We start from the raw sequence: 6,177 nt of genomic DNA on the forward strand, positions 1-6,177 counted from the left end.
CTGTCTTGCACTCCGTCATTGTGTGCCCGTTTCCGCCACACCTTCTACATATAGTAATTCCTTCGGGCACTGCCGGCACCTGCTGCAAGTGGCCCAAATTGTGGCACTTAAAACACCGTATGACAGTAGGTAATTGTCTAACCCTACAGTAGACCCACCCAATCTTCACCTTATTGTCTTGTAAATTGCTCATCAGATCACCTGGTCCTCCACGATTGCCGCCTGGGTTCCCATGTACGCACTCTAAGGTTTTACAGATTAGATTCTATCTTTACTTTAGCTCATTGGCATACTCTCTAGTACTTCTATCTTGTCAGCTGCCGGATCTATGTCCTGTATTTTATTGTGACTTTAGGTTAAGCTCCTATTTCCGCTCTGTCCCCATCACAACCTTTGCTTTTTCGTGGAACTCAGAACTATCTGTTTGTTTTCGAACTCTACTAGAATATCTCCGGTCCTAGTCTGTCTGATCCTTTGATTCCTTAACGTCTGATCCCATCCCTGTCTTAACTCTTTGTCACTTCCGCGAAAGTTCTCTCTTCTTTACGCTAATTGTGCGCTTCATTTTTTTAGCTGGTGTCATTATCTCTGCCGGTGTGTTATCTTTGAATTTTTCTACATCCCTGTAGTCACTATCGACCTACTTCTTTCTTTGTTCTCATCTCTCTTCTTTTACTTTTTACAGTTCCCACTCGAGTCAGATGAGGCCCCTTCTCCGTTCTGATTATCTGCACCCTCTGATAGTAGGCCGCTCTGCATTCTTTACTTTGAACCTTGTCTTTTTCGTCATTGACTCCAATTCCGGAGGTGTTACATTTTTTCTTTTTTGAATATGTTTATTTTTTCGCTTTTTTCTCCTATTTGCTATACGTTTACTTAGATTGTTCATATTGTCCATAATCCATTTTGTTTGCCTTTCTATTCTTTCTCTTTCTGCCTGCTTGTCTTTTCTTCCTGTAGACTTGTGCAGTAATCATAATTAAGTCCCTTGCATTGCTTAACTCTATGCTCATTTCCCTGCTCGATTTTAACGCGGTTGGGTTTGCATTTTAACCCTCTCTAAGTAATTTAGGACTGTGTCATTATGTGCTTTGACCATACTTAGGATCTGCTCGATCCCCATAAGGGTAGTGTCCACTCCCCAATTTGCTTTTTAGTCCCAACCCTCCTGTTTCTTCGTTCTCCGTCTCTCTCTCAGATTGGCCTTTGTAATTCTTCTTCTTCTACGAAGACATTTTTCTTCATCACCTGTTAAAACTACATCCGCCAATAAAGTATCCTGGCTTATTCGCGCTGGGCTTCTGATAGCGTCCGCGTCGGCCTGAAGATTTGTATGGGTCGTTTTGCCCTTTCTCATTCCAATTCTGTTTTTCATTTGAGCCTACTTGCTTTTTCCTCGTTTCATTTTCTGCGTGATCCAGCACGTATCCTCAGTTTTTATTGTCCGTGTTCATATTCGTTACCTTGTCGTTGCCAATTTTCGTCCTTATTTTCCAGTCCGATTTGAGTTTTTTTTGTTTGAGTTTTTAAATTGTTTATTTAGTCCCACGAGTGTGGTCGGAATTTTTGGTCCACCTACGCAGAGCCGCCTTGCGCAAGTAAGCCTAAATTACTCGGGGGGGCGGCCGGTACCCCCGAGGGACCGTCATGGCTACACAATTTTGGTCCCTGTAGCCACGGGCTTCTCGGCACGGTACCTCACACTTAAGCTAGGACCCCTTGGAGGAAAAGTGGAGTTCGGTGCTCAGGGTCTGAACTATACTAGGTGATTTTTATTTTTTGTAGTGGTTCGTGCATTTTTATTATATAGGTCAATTTATAAACTATTGTATCATGATTTTCATACTCTTAAACTATATTTTATGTATACGATCACTGTGCATTAATTATATTACGTCAAACGTCGATTGTTCGATCGTACGTTTAGCCCTTCCCCCTTTATATATTTATTTCTTGTTTAAATTGAAATGTTATTCTCGTCATATCGTTTAATTTTTTTTTTATATCTTATAGGTGGATCTTTATTTCGTTGCCACTATAGTAACATTTCCAGTGGAGGTCCACAATTTCGTGGCCCTACTGTACTATATTGCGGTGGCGCTGCAAATCTCGCGTCGCATCTTCCGTTCCTGCGCAGTTTATGTTTCATTGTCTACGCATGCGTACCCTTTCACTGGCGTATATAGTATCCATGTTTGGGGAGCCCTTCTTTCTTTATTTGTTTTTTATAGCTATATATACTATTATTCTACTGTTTTATGTCCTCTAGAATTTTTATTACACCCCCTCTAATTTTAACATTTCTAGTATTTCCTGCCAGTCTAGCTACTTTTTCTATTTTTCTCCTAGGTGCGGGTGCCTGTGAGCCTAACTACTTTACTGTTTCGTTTGCGCATTCCGCTTGCGTCTACTAGGCTCACTTGCCCCCAACTTCCTTCTTTTACGGTATTCCTTCGCGTGCTAGTCTGATCGTGTTACTTCTTGTCTATTAATTAATTAATTAATAGTTTTTTCACTTACCTTATAGTTTCTGTTTATCCTTGCTTTAATCTAAGTTGCCGGTGTTGTGTGTAGTGGTGTCTTGTGTATTGTGTATACCGGGGGTTCCTTGTTTGGTAATTGACAATTTATTATGTTTGTGTTTGTTACGCCTCGTGTTCGTTGTACCTCCGCCATCCGCCATTGCAGTTTAAATTTCCTCTTACTTTTAGTTTTAATTTAATGGCGGATTCTTGTCAATACGCATCAGTGTTACTGTCATTACGTTTGCTTTTCGTCTTTCTGTCTAGTATCAGTTTGTCGGGTTCATTGTCTGTATATTTTGAAACTGACATCATTTAATGTGTGCATGTTCGTAACTGTCACCGTAACCGTCTCCGCCATTACCGCTGTCAGTTTTTCCTCATTCCGTTAACAGATTATGTCTATCCACGGTCGCGATCATCGTTTCCTATCATTTATTTTCATTTTGGTATTAAGTTACACCCTTTCTAATTTAATTTTCCCTTGATATGTGGAGTGCTATCATGATTTCCTGTATTTGTTAAGTGACCCTTTCGCATTCAGTCTGTAACCCTTCTGTGTTAAAGGGATAGCACGTTATTACCACCCTTTCGTTTTCTCCTCCGTAAAACTTAATTTAATAAATAAATTACATATACAAAAAGTAGTTAGAAGTGTATTATTTTTCCTCACTTCACTTAAAACTTATTTTCGCTCCCGATCCAGGAGCAACTCCACCGCACGTCCGCCTCCTACGACGACCCGCACCGAACTCAACCTAACCTAACCTAACCTAACCCTAACCTAACCTAACCTAACCTAACCTAACCTAAACCTAAGCTAACCTAACCTAACCTAACCTAACCTTTTTTTTTTTTTGTTTAACGAGGAAGGGAAAATGCATTACGCACGCCAACAGGCAGTGTGGGACTCCCAGTTATACGGCATACCCACTAAAACCCTTCCTCGATTTCGACCGCATGTTGTCCGATACCAACCACCCCCGGCACCGCTATATGAGCATTACTTCAGGGGGGGCTTTCTACGGACCGGCCACGTGCATTGAGACGAGTTTAATCGTGTAGCTTTGGTCATCATCCCAAACTAAGGTTACCCCATATTAGCTCGCTTTAAACTTCCAGTATAACCACTTTTACTATTAGATCCTCTTGTCCATTATCCTATTTATATATATATACCAAGATTTTAGGTTTTCAAACATTATTCTGATAATCTTGTTTCCTTTAGGATTTTATAATGAATTGCAGTACTATTGGTCTGGAGTTATCGTCTTTAATAAAGGTAATAAAATTATTTATTTCTAAATCCTCTTTGAGCTGGATTCATATGTAATCTTTCCAGACACCAACGGTCGCAGTCAAACAAAGTATGTGCCGGGTCATCAGATGTCTCCTCACAGAACCAACAGCTGTCACTTCGTGTTTTCTTTGCCTGTTCTTTAAGAATGTCCCGAAACATCCATGTCCTGTCAAAGTCTGCGTCAAAGGAAGTCGAGGTATTCAGGGCCCCACGTAATCCAATCCTTAATAATTGGGATCAATCTGTACGTCCACCTACCATTACTGGACAAATCCAGGTACGCTGCCAGTTTTGTAACGTAATATTCGTTCTTTCTCTTTTTCACTGAGTTCCCTGCGTAATATGATTCTCTTGTTGAATATTCTCTCTCTTTCTTTAACCAGGAGTTCCAATGGCACCTGCCCCGTCAAGACACAGAGGGCATCGAAGGATACCGTGCGGTAAGCCCTTGCCACTCTAAGAAGTACAGTACGTTGGGCTCTGTTTATAATATTAACATACCCTTTCTTTTTAAGCCAGTTCCCCAGATTGGGGCCGCATACATTATTACGGACTGCAATAACCTCTGTAGTAAAGTTTTCTGGGTAAGTTACCGGCTCCTGTGTGTTTGGTAGTAATGGTGATAGTGCACCAGCATACTTTAAAGCCTTATTACACACGATATTTATGTGGGTTCTTATAACCTAAATCTTTACCCAGAGTAACCCCCCAGGTATGTGGCTCTGAGGCCACCTTTAATATCCACATCACCAATTTGAAATCTGATATCTTTTGGTGTTTCTCTTTTCCGGTGAGCAAAATGCCTCTGTTTTTGGTGTGCAAGCTCGAGTCCCTTCGCCGGTATACCAAACCGACATCTCTTCAGAGTGGACTCAGCCAATCGATCAACTTGGTCAAACTATCCACTATTATGATTATGCCGATGTCCGTCTGCATATCCAATCAGGAATACATTTTTTCTCATTTGCATTTTTCAGCAGCTATCATACAGGATGTTCCCACAACAGAGGCCCCAATCACGGAGCCCTGGGGAACCCCCCCGAAAAACCTGAAAGCGTGAGTATCATCATCTCCCCTCATACAGAATCACCTGTCGTTTAAAATACATTTTCTATCATTTCTACCATACTCGGGGAAATTTACGTTCTTTCAGGCATCTAATAATGCTGGACCATCTGACCCGTATGAACGCGGTTTTTAACGTCCAGCATTATAGCATGCAATGGTGGCAATCTCTTCTCGCTCTAGTACTGTGCTTGTGATTTCAGAACATGGCGTTCCAAGGTGGAAAGGCCCCTCTTCGGAATCCAAATGGTTTTGGGCGAAGTCACAATGGGTGAGCGTATTCAATATTTTTTTCTTTACGATATACTCTAGATTTTGGCCACACACCGGAAATAATCGACAGGGGCCGGTATGACTTTTCTTGTTCGATGGACGACGGTTTTTTGGATGTCGGTTTACCTTTTGCGAGAGAAGGACTAATCTCCCCGTCTTCCAAGGTTCGGCCAGTACCCCTGCTGAGGTAGCATACATCAAAGATGTGTATGCCATCCACTCAGAGGATTCGATACCTATAGTTTTTGGCCACTCTTGAGGTTATCCGTCGGGGTCCTGGTGCCTTCTTAGGAGCTAAGCGAGCAGCTGCTTTGGATGACCTCTTCCATGTGATATGGGCCGTGTCCGGTGTTGTATCTTCATTTATGGTGTTTTCTGCTTCCTACGACTGTGGGAGGTCTCGTGTTATCAGGATGTAAGATAAAAATCTTATAACCACCTCTTTGACTTTTTCAGCGCTAAGAATTCTGGGGCCGCTCTACCCTTAACTGATTTCATCACCGCCTTGTAAGGTCGTCCCAAATGTCTTATCTACTTCTCGAAGGAAACTAAACCAACCTCTCTCGTTTTTGCATTCTAATTACTTATTAAGCTCCTTTCTTCTGTTTCTTATATTCTTTCAGCTTACTGTCCAATTCCTGTTCATTACAATGTTTTTTCCTCGCTCTAATGTATCGCCGCCTGGCAACCGAAGCCTCCTTACGCTGTTTGGCAACCCTCTTCATTCCACCGGGTGCAGGAGGGCCCTTTCTGCGGCTAATGGTCTTCAGCACCGTACTTTTCTTGATGATTTTATTCAAATCTGTAATAAAATCATCAACGTCCGCGATGGAGTTGCGTTCTGGTAAGGATCCCCTGCCTTTCATTACTATATTTTTTTAGATATAGGGTGAGGAATCTCTTCTCGTTCTAATTTGCCTCTTTTTTAGGGTCAAGAATCGCAGCGCCTGTTGTCACCTTCGCCTTGCCAGGGGCGCTTATTCAACATGTAACAAGTATCTGTGATCGGAAGCCGAA

The sequence above is a fragment of the Osmia bicornis genome, unplaced genomic scaffold (genome assembly GCF_907164935.1).
Source record: "Osmia bicornis bicornis unplaced genomic scaffold, iOsmBic2.1, whole genome shotgun sequence".
Classification (NCBI taxonomy): Eukaryota; Metazoa; Arthropoda; class Insecta; order Hymenoptera; family Megachilidae; genus Osmia; species Osmia bicornis.